Source organism: Pristiophorus japonicus, chromosome 1, assembly GCF_044704955.1.
Source record: "Pristiophorus japonicus isolate sPriJap1 chromosome 1, sPriJap1.hap1, whole genome shotgun sequence".
Classification (NCBI taxonomy): Eukaryota; Metazoa; Chordata; class Chondrichthyes; family Pristiophoridae; genus Pristiophorus; species Pristiophorus japonicus.
In genome coordinates this window covers 270,669,755-270,694,900 of record NC_091977.1, presented here as the reverse complement: position 1 = coordinate 270,694,900, position 25,146 = coordinate 270,669,755, and the positions used below count along the sequence as shown (strand labels likewise).

General features: G+C 46.1%; 1 protein-coding gene across 1 annotated transcript in view; it reads left to right on the top strand.

Moving 5' to 3' along the window:
* Positions 1 to 25,146, top strand: part of LOC139263072 (oxidation resistance protein 1-like) — a 203,781-nt gene that overhangs the window by 8,618 nt on the left and 170,017 nt on the right. The gene's annotated exons all lie outside the window — the stretch shown is intronic.

Here is a 25,146-nt window from a genome sequence, read left to right as displayed (position 1 = left end):
TAGAGAGGTTTAGACAGGGAGTTCCAGAGCTTGGTGACTAGGCAACAGTAGGCACAGCACTGATGGTAGAGCGATTTTATAATAAGGAACAGCAAAGGGATACAAAGAGAGTAGTAAGTGCTATAAAAAGAGAATACGAGAAAAATCTTGAGGGAACACTAAAGGATTTTACAAGCATATTAAAGAAAGTAAGAAGAACGAATTTGGATTTCGATAGCGCCTTTCACAACCTCAGGACATCCCAAAGTGCTTTACAGCCAAGGAAATACCTTTTGAAGTGTAGTCATTTGTAAGTAGGAAATGCAGCAGCTAATTTGCGCACAGCCAGCTTCCCCCCCATACAGCAACGAGATAAATGACCAGTTAATGTTTTAAAAAAAAAAAACTGATGTTGGTTGAGGGATAAATATTGGGTCCATGACACTGGGGAGTACTCTCCTTGCTTTTCTTTTAAATAGTGGCCATGGGATCTTTTACATTTCACCTGAGAGGGTACCCTCTCATCCCGTACACCAGTCCCCTTAGGTGTTGAGCATGAACTTTGTCCACACACTGGGTGAGTTTCCCCTCTGCTCCTGAGGGCACAGACTGTGGCGCGCATGTGTGTGTCCCCGTGTGCGTGCATCTGTGTCCAAAAAGTGGTCCGTACTTCTCCATTACTGGCGGTCGCACCTCCTCCTCACCCCTGTGAATCCTACGACCTGCCTCAAGAGCAGTAATAACCAGAGATGGGCAGATCGGCTGTCAATGTGATGCTGCAGTGCCTGCTTCCTGTATCCATCGTGGAATCGCTGCTTACAGAGCGGGAACTCCTTCCAAGGGTCATCAGTCCAATCCTCCTCCTGCCCTTCGACCCCCACCTCCCCCTTCCCTGCCCTCTGGAGACCTGTTGGCTCTGCGGCTTTAGCTTACGTGGTTGGGAGGTGTAGCGCTGGCCGTGTGATCCCCGCTCTCCGGCTCCGCGATCTGGGACTGGGAGCGACTCTCTTCCGGCAGCTGCATTGCGATGAGCTGATGACTACCTCCCTGTCTGGTTGCCTCTGCGAGGAACGGTAGGCTGCCGTACCCCAGTCTGGTCCTGAAAGAGCTAAGAGTAATGTTGGCCCCTTAAAGGTAAACGCAGGTGATATTGTAGTTGAAAATGAGGAAATGGCAGACTTGCTCAATACTTACTATATCGGTCTTCACAGTAGAGGCCGAGGATAAAATATCAGTAGTATGAGGAAAAATAAAAATAAATCAAGGGGAGGATCTTACTAGATTTAATGTAAGTAAAAAAAAAAAGGTAATGGAGAAAATAATGGGACTAAAGATAGACAAATCTGCAGGACCCACCCCTGGCTATTAAAACAAATTGCAGGTGCTCCAGGCATGATCTACCCAAACTCTCGATTCAGGAATTGCTCCCTTGGATTGGAAAGCTATAAATGTTGCTTCATTATTTAAGAAATGTAGGAGAGATAAACCAGGAAATAATAGGCCTATTAGTCTAACGTACATTGTGGGGAAGTTAGTAGAATCTGTTATTAAGGGCAGAGTGTCTGAGCACTTGGACAAATATGAACTGATCAGCGAGCCAGCATGGATTTGTAAATTGTCCAATGAAACTAGTTGAATTTTTCAAGGAGATACTCATATTGGCAGGAGGTAACTATTGGTGTTCCCCAGGGATCTGTACTGGGCCCTCAGCTTTTCAATGTATTTAATAATTGACTTAGATGAAGGAATAGAGAGCTGTATATCCAAGTTTGCTGATGACACTAAGTTAGGTGGCACAGGGCCTAACATTGGCCATGACTTGTATCAATTTTTTTGGAGTAAGTTGTTTTTTCTGGCGTAAGTTAGAAAATGCCATTTTCTCCCCAAAATTTGCTCCAGCGTAAAGTCAGTTCGGTACGATTTTTTTTATGTCAGTTTTTTTTTCAAAAGGGGGCGTTCCCAGACACATGCCATTTTTGGCCATTTATACCACTTTGGCCAGCAAAAATGTACTCTAAATCCACTGAGGTCAGCGTATGTGGCCAGCTCTGAAAAACCTTGCGGGCAGTTAAGAAAAAGCAGCGCACATTCAGCAGACATTAGGGCAGGGATAGGGGAGGGAAGGGAACTGGAGAGGACCTCAACAACCAAGCAGCAAACATAAAGGAAAAGCTCAAACCGTTAAAATACAATAAAAAAAAATAAGTAAATCCTACCTTATGTTTAAAGTCTGCCCGGGAAAGGCACCAAAACTCTCCTCCTCTCCTCCTCCCCTCCCCTCCCAAACCTCTCCTCCTACCCCCCCCAAAACTCTCCTCCTCTCCCCCCAAATTTCCTCCTCCTCCCCCCCCCGCCCACAAAATCTCCTCCTCGTCCCCCCCTCTCTCCCCCCGTTTCCCCCCCCCCCCCGAAAAAAAAACTCTTTCAAGCACAGCCACTAAATAAAAAATAAAAGCAAAGTCCTTACCTGCCCGGAAACTCAGCGGGCTGGCCGGCTGGTGTGGGAGTCCACTCGGCCAGGGATAGGGTATGGCGAGATCGAGCATCCCTTCGGCCTGGGATAGGGGCTATTTCCTCTGGTGGGGGAGTCCAGAACAAGAAGGCATAACCTTAAAATTCGAGCTAGGTCGTTCAGGGGTGATGTCAGGAAGCACTTCTTCACACAAAGGGGTAGTGGAAATCTGGGACTCCCTCCCCAAAAAGCTGTTGAGACTGGGGGTCAGTTGAAAATCTCAAAACTGAGATTGATAGATTTTTGATAGCCATGGGTATTAAGTTTTTACAACAAAAGATGAGCTAGACTACTAAATTTGTTTTAATTTTAAATAATATCTTCATCTTACTTGATCGAGGAGAGGATTCAGTTGTGGAACTGCAACATCTTTATATTTAAATTAAATTTGCTGTGCTTTTCTCATCACTGCTGATTAAAATAGAGAAATGGTTCATTTGTGGAGCCTGTAATTGGGTCCTTGCAGAGTTTTAGCTGTGTCTCTATTCACGATGTTGGATTGACAGACTATTCATTTCCTGACTGGCATCTGTTGAGGGAAGCTGTGCTGCTTATTCATCCGCCTCTCGGCAAGTGGTGGCTGTTCCCATCGTGTGTTCCTAAATATAGCCGCCTTAGCAGCACGACGCTGGTGAAGAGGAGCATGGCCTTTAATTTATATGAAGTAAAATAACACCTTTTCTGGATGGAGTCCTTTAGGTGACTTTGTGATAGCATTAGTTTTCATTATGTGTTTTTTTTTTTAAAGCTACATGGCGTAAAGATTGATGATGTCCCATAGACATCAAATTACATTGAGCAGGTTGTGGTATGCATTATAACCTTCTCTGGGAAGTTATACTCTGGGAAGCACCCTTAAGGTGCATTTTGTAATCTGCAAAAGAGTTATTTAAATTCATACGCTAATTAGTCCATGATGGGGCATTGCGCTCAGGCTGACATTCAGACAGAGACTGCAACTGTCACGGACTTGCCATGCATAGAATTTGGGCAAGTAGTGTCTGTTACGAACAGCATGTCACACCCTCAAGTTTATTTACTTCAGTTACAAGAACGCTTTGATATAAGGCCTGGGGAGGTACGAGCGGATTGGAAAGCAGCTAATGTAACGCCTCTGTTAAAAAAGGGGGGCAGACAAAAGGCAGGTAACTATAGGTCGGATAGTTTAACACCTGTAGTGGGGAAAATGCTTGAAACTATCATTAAGGAAGAAATAGCGGGACATCTAGATAGGAATAGTGCAATCAAGCAGACGCAGCATGGATTCATGAAGGGGAAATCATGTTTAACTAATTTACTGGAATTCTTTGAGGATATAACGAGCATGGTGGATAGAGGTGTACCAATGGATGTGGTGTATTTAGATTTCCAAAAGGCATTCGATAAGGTGACACACAAAAGGTTACTGCAGAAGATAGAGGTACGCGGAGTCAGAGGAAATGTATTAGCATGGATAGAGAATTGGCTGGCAAACAGAAAGCAGAGAGTCGGGATAAATGGGTCCTTTTCGGGTTTGGAAATCGGTGGTTAGTGGTGTGCCACAGGGATCGGTGCTGGGACCACAACTGTTTACAATATACATAGATGACCTGGAAGAGGGGACAGAGTGTAGTGTAACAAAATTTGCAGATGACTCAAAGATTAGTTTGAAAGCGGGTTGTGTAGAGGACACAGAGAGGCTGCAAAGAGATTTGGATAGGTTAAGCGAATGGGCTAAGGTTTGGCAGATGGAATACAATGTCGGAAAATGTGAGGTCATCCACCTTGGGGGGAAAAAAACAGTAAAAGGGAATATTATTTGAATGGGGAGAAATTACAACATGCTGTGGTGCAGAGGGACCTGGGGTCCTTGTGCATGAATCCCAAAATGTTAGTTTGCAGGTGCAGCAGGTAATCAGGAAGGCGAATGGAATGTTGGCCTTCATTGCGAGAGGGATGGAGTACAAAAGCAGGGAGGTCCTGCTGCAACTGTATAGGGTATTGGTGAGGCCGCACCTGGAGTACTGCATGCAGTTTTGGTCACCTTACTTCAGGAAGGATATACTAGCTTTGGAGGGGGTATAGAGACAATTCACGAGGCTGATTCCGGAGATGAGGGGGTTACCTTTTGATGATAGATTGAGTAGACTGGGTCTTTACTCATTGGAGTTCAGAAGGATGAGGGGTGATCTTACAGAAACATTTAAAATAATGAAAGGGATAGACAAGATAGAGACAGAGAGGTTGTTTCCACTGGTCGGGGAGACTAGAACTAGGGGGTACAGCCTCAAAATACGGGGGAGCCAATTTAAAACCGAGTTGAGAAGGAATTTCTTCTCCCAGAGAGTTGTGAATCTGTGGAATTCTCTGCCCAAGGAAGCAGTTGAGGCTAGCTCATTGAATGTATTCAAATCACAGATAGATAGATTTTTAACCAATAAGGGAATTAAGGGTTATGGGGAGCGGGCGGATAAGTGGAGCTGAGTCCACGGCCAGATCAGCCATGATCTTTTTGAATGGCGGAGCAGGCTCGAGGGGCTAGATGGCCTATTCCTGTTCCAAATTCTTATGTTCCTGGTTTTGCAACCAAAGTAGATAACCTCACATTTATCTACATTATACTGCATCTGCCATGCATTTGCCCACTCACCTAACCTGTCCAAGTCACCCTGCAGCCTCTTAGAATCCTCCTCACAGCTCACACTGTCACCCAGCTTATTGTCATCTGCAAACTTGGAGATATTACATTCAATTCCTTCGTCTAAATCGTTAATGTATATTGTAAATAGCCGGGGTCCCAGCACTGAATCTTGCGGTACTCACTGCCTGCCATTCTGAAAAGGACCCGTTTATTCCTACTCTTTGCTTTCTGTCTGCCAACCAGTTCTCTTTCCACGTCAATCCATTACCCCAAATACCAAGTGCTTTAATTTTGCACACTAATCTCTTGTGTGGAACCTTGTCAAAAGCCTTTTGAAAGTCCAAATACACCACATCCACTGGTTCTCCCATGTCCACTCTCCCAGTTATATCCTCGGTTTTCCCTTTCATAAATCCATGCTGACTTGGACCGATCCTGTCACTGCTTTCCAAATGCGCTGCTATTACATCTTTAATAATTGATTCCAACATTTTCCCCACTACCGATGTCAGGCTAACCGGTCTATAATTCCCCGTTTTCTCTCCCTCCTTTCTTAAAAAGTGGTGTTACATTAGCTACCTCCAATCCATAGGAACTGATCCAGAGTATATGTTGGAAAATGACCACCAATGCATCCACTATTTCTAGGGCCACTTCCTTAAGTATCTGGAATGCAGACGATCAGGCCCTGGGGATTTATCGGTCTTCAATCTCATCAAATTCCCTAACATTCATTAAGGATTTACCTGCATGTAGTGCCAAAATATATCAGTTTATACAAAACTGATGCCAGAGAGATGGACATTTTAGGATTAGAAACAGGCAACTAAACCCATTGGCCTGGAGTTTTCGGATAGGGGCGAAGGGACGCAGCTCACCTCACTGACCTCTTTGGAGTTTTGTGTGCTTTTAGCGGAGACTTGCTCTAATCCAGTACGGCACTCTCTCGGGGGCAACCATGGAGTGTGAGCAGGACAAGAAATAGTGAGGCTCTTCAACCAATCAGTTTGACGAATCCTTACTGAGACTCGTCGGCCGTGATTTCCCCAACCTCGGCGAGCCCGTGGCAGCCGGGGTCGGTGGCAGGACCCGACTTCGTTACTGGCTCCAGCCCGCTGTCCAAAATGATTTTCCGCTGATTGGGTTTGTTCAGCCTAGCCAGCGCATTTCGTGGCCAATTAAAGGAAGTGGGCCGGATGACGTCATTTGATGACGTGCCATCAGCCGGTTTCCTTAAAGGGACCATGCGCAACTTGACATGCTGCAAACACTGACAAGCACTGCACAAAGGGGCAAGGCTGCACCCAGGCTCTCCCATCACTCCCTCCAGATGCTTATGGAGGGAATCACAGCATGCAGGGAGGTTCTCATCCCTTTCAATGGGCAAAAGGGACCTCTCCAGGACACCAACACAGCCTGGTTGCACATTGTACAGGAGGGCACAAGCAGGGATGTCGTCAGGAAGACCTGGCAGCAGTGGCGCAAACCTTTCAGTGATCTCAGTGGATTACGAAACATTACTGCAAAGCCACACTCAAACTCATCCTGCTCTGCCACTCATCACATCCCCATCACTCAGTCTTCCCTATCGTACATATTCACATTCTTACTCACACCAACTTAGCTTGCACTTCCACCCATCTCTCTCAGTCTACATTATCATTTTCCCATCCAGCCCTCGCCCTCATCCTATTGAAATCATACCAACCAACAGCACACAAGGGTAGGCACTTGGGTCCTTTAGCCAATGTTCTCGTAAAGGTTCTATTAATATGCTGTCAAACATTGAAATCTTTATTTTGAACACTTTGCGTTCTTGGGCAAATCTGTGTGTACCTTTGGAAGTGGCTTAGTGAGTTGCAGTGACTCGAGATATAACAGTTATTCCCCCCTCCCAAATAAAAATGTGATGAGTGTAAAAGGAATGGTTTGGTAATTGTAGGGGTGCTTCATGGTGTTGGTGTGGGATGGTGCCAACCTGGCACATCATGTGGCAGCCAGGGTGTACAGTGTAAAGAGAATTACTAAGCTTAAGTAAAGGGGGCTACAAAGGTATGAGGGCAGAGTTGGCTAAAGTGGACTGGGAAAATAGATTGACGTGTAGGACGGTTGATGAACAGTGGCGTACATTTAAGGAGATATTTCATAACTCTCAAGAAAAATATATTCCAGTGAGGAGGAAAGGGTGTAAAAGAAAAGATAACCATCCGTGGCTAACTAAAGAAATAAAGGATAGTATCCAATTAAAAACAACGGCATACAGAGTGGGAGGACAGAAGATGGGGAAGCTTTTAAAAGCCAGCAAAGAATGACACAAAAATGATTAAGAAAGGGAAGATAGACTAAGAAAGTAAACTAGCACGAAATATAAAAACAGATAGCAAGAGTTTCTGCAGGTATATAAAAAGGAAAAGAGTGGCTAAAGTAAATGTTGGTCCCTTAGAGGTCGAGATCGGGGAATTAGTGATGGGCAACATGGAGATGGCAGAAACTCTGAACAAATATTTTGTATCCGTCTTTATGGTAGAGGACACTAAAAATATCCCAACAGTGGATCGTCAAGGTGGGGTGGGCGGGGGAGGGCGGGGGGGTGGGGGGGCGGGGGTGGGGAAGAACTTAACACAATCACAATCACTACGGAGGTGGTACTCAGTAAGATAATGGGATAAATCCCCTGGACTTGATGGCTTGCATCTTAGGGTCTTAAGAGAAGTAGCGGCAGGGATAGTGGATGCATTGGTTGTAATTTACCAAAATTCCCTGGATTCTGGGGAGGTCCCAGCAGATTGGAAAACTGCAAATGTAATGCCCCTGTTTTTTTTTCAAAAAGGAGGCAGACAAAAAGCAGGAAACTATGGACCAGTTAGCCGAAGATCTGTGGTTGGGAAAGTGTTGGAGTCCATTATTAAAGAAGCAGTAGCAGGACATTTGGAAAAGCACAATTCAGTCAGCATGGATTTATGAAGGGGACGTCATGTTTGACAAATTGGCTGGAATTCTTAGAGGATGTAATGAACAGGGTGAATAAAGGGGAAACCAGTGGATGTGATGTATTTGGACTTCCAGAAGGCATTTGACAAGGTGCCACATAAAAGGTTACTGCATAAGATAAAAGTTCACGGGTTGGGGGTAATATATTAGCATGGATAGAGGATTGGCTAACTAACAGAAAACAGAGAGTCCGGATAAATGGTTCCTTCTCGGGTTGACGATCAGTAACTAGTGGGGTGGCGCAGGGATCAGTGCTGGAACCCCAACTATTTATAATCTATATTAATGACTTGGATGAAGGGACCGAGTGTAACATAGTCAAGTTTGCTGCCGATACAAAGATGGGAGGAAAAGCAATGTGTGAGGAGGACACAAAAAACCTGCAAAAGGACATAAACAGGCTAAGTGAGTGGGCAAAAATTTGGCAGATGGGGTATAATGTTGGAAAGTGTGAGCTTATGTACTTTGGCAGAAAAAAATCAAAGAGCAAGTTATTACTTAAATGGAGAAAAATTGCAAAGTGCTGCAGTACAGCGGGACCTGGGGGTCCTGGTGCATGAAACACAAAAGGTTAGTATGCAGATACAGCAAGTGATCAGGAAAGCCAATGGAATCTTGGCCTTTATTACAAAGGGGATGGTGTATAAAAGCAGGGAAGTTTTGCTACAGTTTTACAGGGTATTGGTGAGGCCACACCTAGAATACTGCGTGCAGTTTTGGTTTCCATATTTACGAAAGGATATACTTGCTTTGGAGGCAGTTCAGAGAAGGTTCACTAAGTTGATTCTGGAGATGAGGGGGTTGACTTATGAGGAAATGTTGAGTAGGTTGGACCTCTACTCATTGGAATTCAGAAGAATGAGAGGTGATCTTATCGAAATATATAAGATTATGAGGGGGCTTGACAAGGTGGATGCAGAGAGGATGTTTTCACTGATGGGGGAGACCAGAACTAGGGGGCATAATCTTAGAACATTTAAAACTAAGATGAGAGAAATTTCTTTGAGGGTGGAATTCGCTGCCTCAGAGAGCTGTGGAAGCTGAGTCATTGAATTAAGACAGCGATAGACAGTTTCTTAACCAATAAGGGAATACTGGGTTATGGGGAGCGGGCAGAGAAATGGACCTGAGTCCATGATCGGATCAGCCATAATCATATTAAATGGGGGAGCAGGCTTGAGGGGCCATATGGCCTACTCCTGCTCCTATTTCTTATGTTCTTATGTAAATGTGGCCGTGATTAGGTCATCCCTGCCATCCTGGGCAGCAATGTGGTCGGGTGCTGATGGCCTGTGTCCTGTGCAGCATCAGTGATTCCGGAGAAGGTTAGTGTTGTTGGTGCTGCTGGTGTGCCTGGTGCTGCTGGTGTTGGGGATGATCGTGGTGGGATTCTGAGGACCAAGGTGAGACAATATAAACCGTACCCATTCTGATGTAATAGATAGCAGGTAAGGTTGAGGTGATAGAAGCAATCTGTCAATGGTGAGAGAGGTTGTTCTAATGAGGTGACACTGGATAAAGAGTTTGCTCCAAACACTTGCAATCTGCATAAAGCTCAATCTGCCTTCCAAATGCAGTAAGCAACAGCTGAGCTTAGAGAGGGAACAGCTGTGAGATGGGAGCTTTTATAGCACATTTCCAGATGTCAAGTAATGTGATGATTCCATAGCCATTCAACTCCTGACCTGCTTACCTGATGTGATCCCTGAGCAGCATGAACCCTGTGGGCGACCTGGTAAACTCTGAAGGTGAGCTGAAAATAGTTGCTAATCCTCTGCTGACAAGGTCATAGTGCCCTGAATTGCCTCCCCTGTCGCTGCTTGTCAGTTCTGCTCAGCGCTGACAGACCTGACATTTGGGAAAGTTGGATGGCGGCGGGTTGACAGTGGGGTCCCGACACGCCATCAAAAAATCATTTTCCCACCCTCACCACCACCGATTGCACCTGCTGAAACCCCCGCACAATTCTCCCGTGGAGTCTAAACCAGGAAGTATAAAGCAGGAAGTATAAATTGGATTTAAATCGTGTGCAGAAAGCAAAATAAAGATTGGGAAAGAAAGATGCGATGAAAAGAAAGATAAAAGACTGACATCAGTTATTAACTTCTGAAGAAATAAGACTGCACACTTGTAAAATATAATTTTCTGGGCCAGAGAGATTGTTTGGCAGTAATTAGCACTTATCACACCATTAAACATTCACTTACTCCTGAATGTACCAGCAAACATTTTCTATGTGTTTAGTGGATAAGGAAACCAACTTCAGGCCATTGCATGTCTTTCAATGTCAACGTTTTATTCTAGCACAACTTGTGGAGGAGCAGTGTAAGTCGGACTGTAACTTCCGGATTGCTGTGTTTAACTGTGTGTGTGCACACTCCAGAAGTTGCTTTCCGATTGACTCCATAATAACGGTGAGCGCTAGCAGCCTCACTCTCATTATCAATGCAAAATCCACACCTGCATAATTTTTCAACAATTAAACTTTCATTCTAGTAAGAGCTTGCTTCATTCTGGATCGAGATTACCTGCAGCATTCTTTCCTGTTGTCTTAATGAGCACAAGGTTGTTATTGCTGCGCAACGAACACCTTTATAGCGCTTAGTTTGTTGCTCATTGTGGCTGAATTTGTTGATTTGCAGGTGAGTCAGGAAAGGAATTCTTCAGAGGCAACACTGAGAAGGCTAGCTTTGTCTCGTGCCGTTGCTATGCAGCTCCTTTGATGAATGTTCCATTGAGGCACCTCCTTTAAGAACTGTTTCACATATCCTGATCCTTAGTCCCTCTCCAGCAAACTGCAGCTTTTGCATACGTTCGTCTTTGACACATCACACAATCCAACTGTTGTGGGTGACTGTACATGACCTACAGGCACCATGGCCTAGAAATTGGTTCACTCCGTACTTGCTTAACAGGCATAAAACGGAGGCCAAAGTGTCCAATATGGTGGGCGGTATGAACATGCACATTCTGCATGGCCCATCAGATTAGTAAAGGCAGAAAAACAGGGCTTGTGCCAGAAACCAGCTTAAGGCTATTTGCAAGGAAGCGGCCTACTCCTTGTATGAGGCCCCCATTGCAAACTTTGTCTGCCTTGAATGCTAGTGACCATTCTTCATGTGGAATACTTGTATACTAAACCACTGCCTTCCTTTAGGTTCCTTCGGGAATGCCCATTACAAGCTATGGTCATCCAAGTACAATGCTTGACCAACTTTATTGAATTCCTTGAAGTACCAGAAAGGGTCGACAAGGATAATGCAGTAGATGGTACTTGGGGCTGGACTTTTGGTCTTTTGGACGAATTAACTGCGCAGGCAGCTATTAACAAATTTGATATAATTGGGATTACGGAGACATGGCTCCAGGGTGACCAAGGCTGGGAACTCAACATCCAGGAGTATTCAACATTCAGGAAGAATAGACAGAAAGGAAAAGGAAGTGGGATAGCGTTGCTGGTTAAAGAGGAAATTAACTCAATATTGCAAGGAAGGACATTTGCTTGGATGATGGGGAATCTGTATGGGTAGAGCTGCGGAATACCAAAGGGCAGAAAACGATAGTGTGAGTTGTGTACAGACCACCAAACAATAGTAGTGAGTTGGGGTCATCATCAAACAAGAAATTAGGGATGTGTGCAATAAAGGTACAGCAGTTATCATGGGCGACTTTAATCTACATATAGATTGGGCTAACCAAGCTGGTAGCAATACGGTGGAGGAGGATTTCCTGGAGTGTATTAGGGATGGTTTTCGAGACCAATATGTCGAGGAACCAACTAGAGTGCTGTCCATCCTAGACTGGGTGATGTGTAATGAGAAAGGACGAATTAGCAATCTTATTGTGCGAGGCCCCTTGGGGAAGAGTGACCATAATGTGGTAGAATTCCTTATTAAGATGGTGAGTGACGCAGTTAATTCAGAGACTAGGGTCCTGAAGTTAAGGAAAGGTAACTTCGATGGTATGAGATGTGAATTGGCTAGAATAGACTGGCAAATGAAACTTAAAGGGTTGACGGTGGATAGGCAATGGCAGACATTTAAATATCACATGGATGAACTTCAACAATTGTACATCCCTGTCTGGAGTAAAAATAAAACGGAGAAGGTGGCTCAACCGTGGCTAACAAGGGAAATTATGGAGTGTTAAATCCAAGAAAGAGGCAAAAAATTGGACAGAAAAAGCAGCAAACCTGAGGACTGGGAGAAATTTAGAATCCAGCAGAGGAGGACAAAGGGTTTAATTAGGAGGGGGAAAATAGAGTATGAGAGGAAACTTGCTGGGAACATAAAAACTGACTGCAAAAGCTTCTATAGATATGTGAAGAGAAAAAGATTAGTGAAGCCAAACATAGGTCCCTTGCAGTCAGAATCAGGCGAATTTATAATGGGGAACAAAGAAATGGCAGACCAATTGAACAAATACTTTGGTTCTGTCTTCACAAAGGAAGGCACGATTAACTTTCCGGAAATACTAGGGGACAGAGGATCTAGCGAGAAGGAAGAACTGAAGGAAATCCTTATTAGGGGCTGGACAGGTTAGATACAGGAAGGATGTTCCCGATGTTGGGGAAATCCAGAACCAGGGGACATAGTCTTAGGATAAGGGGTAGGCCATTCAGGACTGGGATGAGGAGAAACTTCTTCACTCAGAGAGTTGTTAACCTGTGGAATTCCCTGCCGCAGAGAGTTGTTGATGCCAGTTCATTGGATATATTCAAGAGGGAGTTAGATATGGCCCTTATGGCTAAGGGGAGGGATCAAGAGGTATGGAGCGAAAGCAGGAAAGGGGTACTGAGGGAATGATCAGCCATGATCTTATTGAATGGCGGTGCAGGCTTCAAGGGCCGAATGGCCTACTCCTGCACCTATTTTCTATGTTTCTATGTTTCTAGTCAGGAAATTGTGTTAGGGAAATTGATGGGATTGAAGGCCAATAAATCCCCAGGGCATGATAGTCTGCATTCCAGAGTACTTAAGGAAGTGGCCCTAGAAATAGTGGATGCATTGGTGATCATTTTCCAACAGTCTATAGATACTGGATCAGTTCCTATGGACTGGAGGGTAGCTAATGTAACACCACTTTTTAAGAAAGGAGGGAGAGAGAAAACGGGTAATTATCGACCGGTTAGCCTGACATCAGTGGTGGGGAAGATGTTGGAATCAGTTATTAAAGATGAAATAGCAGCACATTTGGAAAGCAGTGACAGGATCGGTCCAAGTTAGCATGGATTTATGAAAGGGAAATCATGCTTGACAAATCTTCTGGAATTTTTTGAGGATGTAACTAGCAGAGAACCAGTGGATGTGGTGTATTTGGACTTTCAGAAAGCTTTTGACAAGGTCCCACACAAGAGATTGTTATGCAAAATTAAAGCACATGGTATTGGGGTAATGTATTGACGTGGATAGAGAACTGGTTGGCAGACAGGAAGCAGAGAGTCGGGATAAACGGGTCCTTTTCAGAATGGCAGGCAGTGACTAGTGGGGTGCCGCAGCGCTTAGTGCTGGGACCCCAGCTCTTTACAATATACATCAATGATTTAGATGAAGGAATTGAGTGTCATGTCTCCAAGTTTGCAGATGACACTAAACTGGGTGGTGGTGTGAGCTGTGAGGAGGATGCTAAGAGGCTGCAGGGTGACTTGGACAGGTTAGGCGAGTGGGCAAATGCATGGCAGATGCAGTATAATGTGGATAAATGTGAGGTTATCCACTTTGCTGGCAAAAACGTGAAGGCAGAATATTATCTGAATGGCGGCAGATTAGGAAAAGGGGAGGTGCAACGAGACCTGGGTGTCATGGTACATCAGTCATTGAAAGTTGGCATGCAGGTATAGCAGGTGGTGAAGAAGGCAAATGGCATGTTGGCCTTCATCGCTAGGGGATTTGAGTATAGGAGAAGAGAGGTCTTACTGCAGTTGTACAGGGCCTTGGTGAGGCCTTACCTGGAATATTGTGTTCAGTTTTGGTCGTCCAATCTGAGGAAGGACGATCTTGCTATTGGGGGGGTGCAGCGAAGGTTCACCAGACTGATTCCCGGGATGGCAGGACTGATATATGAGGAGCAACTGGCTCGACTGGGCCTGTATTCCATGGAGTTTAGAAGAATGAGAGGGGATCTCATAGAAACATATAAAATCCTGATGGGACTGGACACGTTAGATGCAGGAAGAATGTTCCCGATGTTGGGGAAGTCCAGAATCAGGGGTCACAGCCTAAGGATAAGGGGTAAGCCATTTGGGACCGAGATGAGGATAAACTTCTTCACTCAGAGTTGTGAGCCTGTGGATTTCTCTACCGCAGAGAGTTGTTGATGCCAGTTCGTTAGATATATTCAAGAGGGAGTTAGATATGACCCTTACGGCTAAAGAAATCAAGGGGTATGGAGAGAAAGCAGGAAAGGGGTACTGAGGTGAATGATCAGCCATGATCTTATTGAATGGTGGTGCAGGCTCGAAGGGTCAAATGGCCTACTCCTGCACCTATTTTCTATGTTTCTATGTTTTGCGCTCCGTTTTTCATCCTGGAGCAGCGGCAATGGCGGCGGTAAGGTGTTTTGGTGCCCCGCAGCAAACCTCAAGTCCGGTTTTGTGGTGGCGCAGAGCAGCACCGCTTGCAAGAGCTGCGACTGGTGTGTAACACCCCTGGTTGCGACACTGGTGTGAGTTTGAATTTCAGCCCGACCCGTATGCCGCAAAGCACTGACCGCCTGGGAAATCAGGCGGTCCAGCCATCCTGACAGCGGAGTGATAAGTAATGGTCTCCTATGGTAAGTGTGATTGTTTTTTCTTTCAATTCTTTTGCGTTTTGTGTTGTGGTGGTGCGTGTAAAGTTTTGGGAATGTTTTTGTGGTCATTTTTTAGATTTCTTAGCCACCCCCCCCCCCCGCCGGCATCTCTTGGAGCGCTCCCGGCCCGTCTCTGTAGCGCATACAACGCCTCCTTTAGCACTGGACTCAGGGCCCAGCTTCCCAATGTTACTTACTGAGGCGCAAACTATTCCCGATCGCTAAATTTCCCGTCTCCCCGCCATTAACGCCCCAAAAACATCAAAGCCGAAAATCCAGCCCCAAGACTTTCAACAGGCCTTCGATAAGGTACCGCATTGTAGACTCCTGACTATGGTCAGAACATGTGGAGTCAGGGTAGCAGAACGGGGCACCAAGCTGGCTCCAAAACAGAAAACAGACAGTAGAGGTTGATGATATTTACTCAGACTGATGGAAGCTCGGAAGTGGTGTTCCACAGGGATCGGTACTGGGAGCACTGCTGGTCACCATTTATATAAATGATTTAGACTCGGGAATCAGATGTACAATTTCAAAATTTGCGGACGACTCCAAGTTGTGGGGTATAATTAATACTGGAGAAAACTGACAAAATACAGGAAAATATTAATAAACTTGCAGATGGGCATGCAAATAGCAAATGAATTTCAATATAGATAAGTAGAGGCAGAAACACAGCAGCTTGTTTGAATCGAGCAGATTCTTAGCTTTCTCAAAAGCTCTATCTTGAGATACACCAAAGACCCAGTTGTCGCCTTTTCTGAGCAGCATGTGCAGTGGCTCTCGTAAAGTGCTCAATCCGGGTAAAAAATTACCGAAGTAGTTGAGTAGCCCAGGGAATGAACGCAGCTCCATCACATTGAGGCCTGGGTGCATTTCTGATGACCTTGGTTTTCGAATACGTAGGCCTGATGTCATCAGCAGCAATCGTGCTCCCCAGGAATTCAACTTCAGGTGCCATGAAGACACACTTTGAACGTTTCAGCCTGAGTCTCACTTTGTCCAGTCGATGTAGAACTGCCTCAAGGTTGTTCAGATGTTCAGCCGTGACCAGAGTGTCATCTGGAAACACGACAGTGCTGGGGATGGACTTTAGTAGACTTTCCATATTCCTCTGAAATATGGCTGCAGCCAAACGAATTCCAAAAGGACACCTGTTGTAGATGAACAATCCTTTATGGGTGTTGATGCAGGTAAGTTTCTTCGAAGTGCCGACAAGCTCCTGTGTCATATAGGACGATGTCAGATCCAGTTTAGTGAATGACTTTCCACCAGCTAGCATGGCGAACAAGTCATAAGCTCTCAGTAACGGATTCTGATCCTGTTTCGAAAATCGGTTAATCGTAATCTCGTAGTCTCCACAAATCCTCACAGTGCCATCACTCTTCAACCAAGGAACAGTAGGACTGGCACACTCGTTAACCTCGATCGGTGATATGACCCCTTCACGTTGGAGTCTGTCAAGCTCAATTTCAACCTTCTCCCTCATCATATAGGGAACAGGCTGAGCTTTATGATAGACAGGCCTTGCATCAGAATCCAGATGAATCTGCACCTTGGTTCCCGTAAAATTTCCAATGCCCGGTTCAAACAAAGAAGGAAACTTCTTCAACACTTGAACACACGAAGTGTCATCCACCGAAGACAACGCTTTGATATCGTTCCAATTCCACTTGATTTTCTCAAGCCAATTCCTGCCGAACAGCGTTGGATCATTGCCTGGGACGATCATAACGGAAGATCATGAACCACACCATCATTTGACACCTTGATGTCTGCACTGCCAATCACCAGTATGAGTTCCTTAGTGTAAGTACGCAACTTGGCATTGACTGGACTCAGTTTAGGCTTTACAGCCTCTGTCCCACAGCTTGTCGAATGTCCTTTGGCTCATTATCAACTGATTCGCACCCGTGTCCAGCTCCATCGATACCAGCATGCCATTCAGTTTCACATTGGCTGGCTTTTTCCCCAAGAACAAATACAGACCATACACTTCCTCCTCGGGTTGTGTATCTGGGCCAGCACTAGACTGATCATCATCACCAATGCAATGAGCGGCAGCACGCTTACTCAGTTGTTGGCACATTCTCTGAAGATGCCCCACTTTGGAACAGCCGTTACAGATGTACTGATGAGGCCAGTGATTGCCCCAACAACAGCAACAGTGTGAAATAGGATTTGTACGTTGGCGGACTTTGAGCAGCAACAGGTTTCACGTAAGCAGTCGAGTAGGCCCTGCCATAAGCAGCTCTGCCAGATGACGACAATCTTGTTTACAGTACCTGCCATGGAGCTCCGACTTTTCGATGATATTTGCCTCAAATTATCATCAGTCATCATGCATGGGCAGTCGGGATGGCCTTGCTTAAATCCAGCGTTTCTGCAGCCAATAACTTCCTGAGAATCACATCATGGTTGATGCCTATCACGAAGAAATCTCGCAGCATGTCTTCCAACACGATCCCGAACTTACACGGCTCAGCAAGACGTCGCAGGTCGGCAACGAATCCCGACACATCTTGGCCCTCAGCACGAACATGTGTGTAGAAGCGATAGCATGATATGATGACAGCCTTGTTTGACTTGAGATGGTCACGTACCAAAGCACACAAATCCTTGTATTCTTTGTCCGTTGGACGTGCAGGTGAGAACACATTCTTCATGAGGCCATATATTCTTGAACCACAAACAGTGAGGAAAACCGCCTGGCGCCTAACTGAGTCATTGTCTCCCGATATGTTGTTGGCCACAAAATACTGAGCCAGGCAGTCGATAAAATCCGCCCAATCTCGCGATCCACGGATCTCTCCAGAATTCCAATAGTGACCATTGTGCATTCGAAGGTTCTTAAGTTACCTCGTCGCCAAATGTTATGTATATAATGACTCAAAAGACATTGCTGTAAACTCACTCAGGTGTAAACCTGGTCCACTTTATTCGTGCCCAAAGTGACTACAAGACATGGTACCAGCACTTATATACCAGGGCCCACACACGCACGTACAGCCACATGACCTCCGACAGTGGTACCCCCTGGAGCCTAGTGACCCCAAGCATCAATACATGACAGATGTGAGGCTTTCAGTAGTGCTAAAGAGGATGAGATGAAGCTATCAATGTGAGGTATGGGTCGTGTATGATAGAGATTGTTGATGTGTGAATGATGGGGGCGTGATGCATTGAGCAGTAGCTGAGGCTAGTGTTGCACTTGGGGATTACGGCATTTGAGGATGCATTCACTGACCAGGACACTCTCGTAGGGTCATTGAACTTTTTGCGACACGACATCCAGGTCCTCGGGGCTTGACTCCTGGCATTGACGTCCAAGACTCTCTGCTCCCCCTGCCTTTTGAGCGTGTGTCTGAAGGGCCCTATGTGGATACGGCACTTCTCTTCTCCTTTCCACCTCTTCCACCAAGGCCTCCAGTGCACTGTGCAAGAATCTCGGAGCACTCTTGTCTCCCATGTTTTCCATTATTCAGTGTTTTTCCAGATCAAAGTGACTTGTACAAAGACTTCCACCACCTGCTCCATCCAGAATGCATCGCCCCTTTAAGAGGTGCAGGTTGGCTTTAAGTCATGCAGGAGGCTTCAACTTCTGCTAGATTTTCACGATTTTATGCCCCCTGATGAGGCATACAACCACTCACTTCGTGCTGGCTGCATGCTACATTCATTAAAATGAGCAGACAGCACGAAGTTGGCATGTTGCCTGCATCAGATTGAACGGGCGCGGTAAATCATGCATCGCCATCTGTGCCCGTTTCCAGTGGCTGTCGAACTTCGCCCCCAATGACTATAGATATATTTGGATTACTTTTTAGCTTGTTTGTTTTTGAATCATGTCACTAATATAGTGTTGTACAGAAATTTATGCAACATTACCTTTCATTGCCTATTCATCACAGATTTATTAGAGTAACTTGATTTCAGTCTGGGCTCTATAATGTACAACATACTCACCAAACTCTGGCATAGTTTGTGTAGTGGCTGATGGCGGTGACGTGAGCCCTCATTTTAACTTTGGGTGTGAGTGAGGCATGCGGGGGCTGGGATGAGCAGGAGGTGTTTGTGACTGCATGAGGCTGGAGCCATTTTAACTTGTGATTGTGTAGGAGGAAGAACTCCCTCCCGAACACACCAGGATTGACAAGGTGGCTGGTGGGAATATACATTAAATGGTAGGACAGTGAGAAGTGTAGAGGAACAGGGGGACCTTGGAGTGCATGTCCACAGATCCCTGAAGGTAGCAGGACAGGTAGATTTTCTCACTACCTCACCGAAGGGTGCTGCTCAGCGCCGAACATACGGCTCGTGTATCGCCGTAGGCAACTAGGCTCATACAGCAGTGCCTGATCTCCAGTCAGCTTGGACCCCCTTGCCACTGGACCAAACCTTGCTCAGCTAAACCTGTGTGGTAGCCGGTGTGCATGGCCACCCAACGCACAGGCATCTTCCAACCTTCAAAATGAAGTTCGGGATCTGGAACGTCAAGACCCTCATGGACAACTCCAAAAGCAACAGACCGGAAGGCTGCACCACCATAGTTGCCTGGAAACTTAGACGCTTCGATGTCGACATCGCCGCCCTAAGCAAGACTCGGCGGGCAGTGAAAGGCCAGCTCAAGGAACAAGGTGGACGTGACACTTTCTTCTGGAAAGGCAAACCAGAGGAAGAACGCTGTCTCCACGTAGTCGGTTTCGCCATCAAGAACATGTAGGTCGACCGCAGCTTCGTCACGTTCTGTGGTCTCGGCGCGCTCTTGATGGCCTCCGTCTTGGCGTCGGTGGGTCTGATGCCGTCTGCCGCGATTCTTCTCCCTAAGAACTCGACCTCTGGCGCCAGGAAAACACACTTCGAGCGTTTCAATCTGAGTCCCACACGATCTAGCCGACTTAGAACCTTCTCCAGGTTCTGCAAGTGTTCGATGGTGTCCCAACCTGTGATCAATATGTCGTCCTGGAAAACCACGGTGCACGGAACCGACTTTAGCAGACTCTCCATGTTCCTTTGAAAAATCACCGCGGCCGATTGAATCCCAAACGGGCATCTATTGTAGATGAACAGACCTTTGTGCGTGTTGATGCAGGTGAGATCTTTCGAAGATTCCGCCAGCTCCTGCGTCATGTAGGCCGAGGTCAGGCCTAACTTGGTGAACGTCTTTCCTCCTGCCAGCGTCGCAAATAGGTCGTCTGCCTTGGTTAGTGGGTACTGGACCTGCAGCAAAAAACGGTTAATCGTTACTTTATAGTCTCCACAAACTCTGACCGTGCCATCGCCCTTGAGAACTGGAACAATCGGACTGGCCCATCCGTTGAACTCCACCGACACGATAATGCCCTCTCGATGCAGCCTGTCCAGCTCGATCTCCACTTTCTCTCACATCATGTATGGCACCGCATGTGCCTTGTGGTGGATGGGTCGTGTACCGGGAACCAAGTGGATCTGCACCTTTGCCCCCAAGAAGCTACCGATGCCTGGCTCAAACAACGACGGAAACTTGCTCAGAACCTGGGCACATGCGGCATCGTCAACGGATGAAAGCGGATGTCGTCCCAGTTCCAGCAGATTTTTCCTAGCCAGCTTCTGCCAAACAGTGTGGGGCCATCTCTTGGTACAATCCATAGTGGTAGTTCATGCACTGCTCCATCATAGGAGATTTTTACTGCTGCGCTGCTAATTACAGGGATCAGCTCTCCAGTGTAAGTTCTCAGCTTGGGCCTGTGTGCCTTGTTGCACCACAGCCTCTCGAAGGCCTTTTTCTCATGATAGACTGACTCGCACCTGTGTCCAGTTCCATGGATACTGGAATTCCGTTCAGTTTGACTTAACGTGATCGGTGGACATTTTGTGGTGAAGGTGTGTACCCCGTACACTTCTGCCTCCTCGGTTTGAGTCTCTAGTTCAGTTTGATCATCCACCATGGATCGATCTTCCTCTGCAACATGGTGGTTTGCAGGGTTTGCAGCTCATCTGCACATTCGCTGTAGGTGTCCCATTGTTCCTCAGCCTTTACATGCATAGTGTTTGAAGCGGCATTGATGGGCTCGATGATCACCTCTGCAGTGCCAATAAGGTGTCAATTGCCTCGCATTAACGCTTGATGGCGGACTCTGGGTCATCTGGGGTCATGCAGCTGCAGGCGTTTACGTTCTGCCATATCCATCCCTGCCTGAAAACGATGTTACTTTGTGTACAGTACTTGCCGAAACATCTTTATGCTGCAAAATTTGTTTGGTGTTATTGCTGGTGGACATAAATGCCTGGGCTATTGTTATGGCTTTATTCAGGTTCGGTGTTTCAACAGTCAATAGTTTGCGAAGGATAACCTCATGGCCAATGCCAAGCACAAAAAAATCTCTTAGCATTTGCTCTAGGAATCCATCGAATTCGCAATGTCCTGCAAGGCGCCTTAGTTCGGCGACATAGCTCGCCACTTCCTGGCCTTCAGACCGTTGACATGTTTAAAATCGATACCTTGCCATCAGAATGCTCTCCTTTGGATTTAGATGCTCCCGGACCAGCGTACACAGTTCTTCATACAATTTGGTTGTTGGTTTCACCGGAGCAAGAAGATTCTTCATGAGGCCGTAGGTTGTTGCCCCGCAGATGGTGAGGAGGTTCGCCCTTCATTTGGCAGCATTCACACTCCCTTCCAGCTCGTTGGCCACAAAGTATTGGTCGAGTCGCTCCACGAAGGACTCCCAATCGTCCCTTTCTGAGAATTTCTCCAGGATGCCAACAGTTCTCTGCATTTTTGCTTGATGGTTTGTTATCTCATCGCCAGTTGTTATGTTTCAAATAAAGCAATGTAACTGAGTACTGTAGATATGAGTAAGTGTGACCTTAGTCTCTTTATTCTAACTCCAGACCATGGGAGGCCTGCTTATATACAGTGCTCCCAAGGGATACTGGGAACCCCTTGGGACTCCAACAGATACGCCCTCTGTTGGCGGTAGAATGCTGGTTACATAGTGTTGCATACATAACACCTTCTTTAACACTGTTAACCGCAAGGGTCTATGGAGCATCCTCTTCTGTTTCGGCTGCCCCAAAAATTTGTTACCATTCTTTTGCCTGCTCAACGACAACATGCAAGCCGTGATCCTGACAGATCCACCACAGAACCAATCCACGTCTAGACTGGTGTCAAGCAGGGCTGCGTCATTGCGCTAACCCTCTTCTCGATCTTCCTTGCTGCAATACACCTCACACTCAACAAGCTGGAGTGGAACTAAACTATAGAACCAGTGGGAACCTGTTCAACCTTCGTTGTCTCCAGGCCAGATCCAAGACCGTCCCATCCCTTGTCGTCAAGCTTACAGTACGCAGACGACGCTTGCAATCTGTGCACATTGAGGCTGAACTCCAAGTCATAGTCAACATCTTCACTGAGGCGAACGAAAGCATGGGCCTTGCACTAAACATCTGTAAGACAAAGGTCCTACACCAACCCGCCACACAGCAGTGCCCCCCCCCCCCCCCAGTCATCAAGATCCACGGCGCGGCCCTGGACAATGTGGACCACTTGCCATACCTCGGGAGCCTATTACCAGCAAGCGCAGACATCGATGATGATGGTCAATGAGCCAGCGCAGCGTTCGGCTGCCTGAGGAAGAGAGTGTTCAAGGATCAGACCCTCACATCTGGCACCAAGCTTATGGTCTACAGGGCTGTCGTGATACCCGCCCTCCTGAATGACTCAGAGATGTGGACCATGTACCATAGACACTTCAAATTGCTGGAGAAATACCATTAACGATGTCTCCGCATGATCCTGCAAATCCCCTGGGAGACAGATGCACCAATGTTAGTGTCCTCGATCAGGCCAACATCCCCAGCATTGAAGCACTGACCACACTCGACCAGCTTCGTTGGGCGGCCACATTGTCCGCATGCCTGACACAAGACTCCCAAAGCAAGCGCTCTACTCAGATACTTAGACGGCAAGCAAGCCCCAGGTGGGCAGAGGAAACGTTTCAAGTACCCCCTCAAAGCCTCCTTGATAAAATGCAACATCCCATGAACACCTGGGAGTCCCTGGCCAGAGACCGCCCTAAGTGGAGGAAGAACATCCAGGAGGGCGCTGAGCACCTCGAGTCTCGTTGCCGAGAGCATGCAGAAATCAAGCGCAGGCAGCGGAAAGAGTGTGCTGCAAACCAGACTCCCCACCCACCCTTTCCTTCAACGACTGTCTGTCCCACCTGTGACAGAGACTGTAGTTCCCGTATTGGACTGTTCAGTCGCCTAAGAACTCACTTTTAGAGTGGAAGCAAGTCTTCCTCGATTTCGAGGGATTGCTTATGATGATGATGAGATAAGGTGATTACGAAGGTGTACAAGAGCCAGGGAGGTTATGCTTGAACTGTATAAAACACTAGTTAGGCCATAGCTGGAGTACTGCGTACATTTCTGGTCACCACATTACCTGAAAGATGTGATTGCACTAGAGAAGGTAAAGAGGAGATTTGCGAGGATGTTGCCTGGACTGGAGAATTTTTGCTATGAGTAAAGATTGGATAGGTTGAGTTTGTTTTCTTTGGAACAGAGGAGACTGAGGTGTATAAAATTGAGGTGTATAAAATTTTGTGAGGCCTGTATAGAGTGGATAGCAAGCACCTATTTCCCTTAGCAGAGGGATCAGTAAACAGGGGGCATAGATTTAAAGTAATTTGTAGGAGGTTTAATGGAGATATATGGGAGATTTTTTCAGCCAGTGGATGGTGGGGGTCTGGAACTCACTGCCTAAAAGGGTGGTAGAGGCAGAAACCCTCACCACATTTAAAAAGTACTTGGATGTGCACTTAAAGGGCTCAAGTTTCGGCTCGAGTTGCTCCTATTTTTTTGAAGCAACTGGTTTAGTATGAACTATCTTAGAAATTGCAGTTCTCTGATTTAGTTTGCTCCAATTCTAGTTAGTTAGAATAGCTTCATTTTAGAACAGTTTTTTTTCAAAAGGGGGCGTTACGAGCCACTTACGCCTGTTTTGCAAGTTTAGGCAGCGAAAACTTACTCCAAACTAACTTAGAATGGAGTAAGTGTAGATTTTTGTACGCTCAGAAAAACCTTGCCTACACTTTATAAATTAGGCGCAGGCAGCGAGAGATAGCGGGGAAAGGGAAGTTAGGGGATTTTACAGAGCATTAAACACTTCTCTTTTAACCATAAAGATGCATAGAAACCATCATAATTTTTAAATAACAATAAATGAACATTAAATCAAGTAATAAAAATTAGAAGTCCAACCTTGTTGACTGGAGCACGTACCGGAATTGCCGTATTTTGTACCTAGACGCTTATTAATTTAGGTGTTTATTAATTTGGTGCTTCCAGATTGCAAGATTCCACTTTTAGAATTCCAACCAGTCCGGAATAAAAGCAGGGCATTTCTCCCCCAGTCTAGGCACGCTCCCCACGGATGCCATCTTGAAGTGTCATCTCCTTGCTTTGCCAAAATCTGTGGTTGTCAGAGAATGTTCAAAGACGTAGATCCCGAGTCCAGCTCAAGCGTCATCAGTATCGGGCAGGTCCCGCATCTGAGCTTTTCAGTCAGAGTCCGTATCAGCCACTTACCTGGAGTGTTTTCTCACAGTCAGAACATAGTCTTGTTAAATGTCCTTACTATACAGTATAAATGCACACGAGGCTCATACTTGAGAGAAGGTTACTCTGTGACCAGTTACCTTTATTACCAAGACCTCAAGTGATGAAGGTAGGTGGAGCTTCCCCTTTTATACCTGGAAGTCCAGGTTAGGAGTGTCTTCCACAAGTTCGTCCCTTGTGGTCAATGTTCTCAAGGTGTACAACTTGGGTCATAGAAACAGAAAATAGCTGCAGGAGTAGGCCATTCGGCCCTTCGGTCCTTCGAGCCTGCACCGCCATTCAATGAGTTCATATCTGAACATGTAACTTCAGTACCCCATTCCTGCTTTCTCGCCAGACCCCTTGATCCCCCTAGTAGTAAGGACTACAACTAACTCCTTTTTGAATATATTTAGTGAATTGGCCTCAACAACTTTCTGTGGTAGAGAATTCCACAGGTTCACCACTCTCTGGGTGAAGAGGTTTCTCCTCATCTCGGTCCTAAATGGCTTACCCCTTATCCTTAGATTGTAACCCCTGGTTCTGGACTTCCCCAACATTGGGAACATTCTTCCTGCATCTAACCTGTCAAAACCCATCAGAATTTTAAACGTTTCTATGAGATCCCTCTCATTCTTCTGAACTCCAGTGAATACAAGCCCAGTTGATC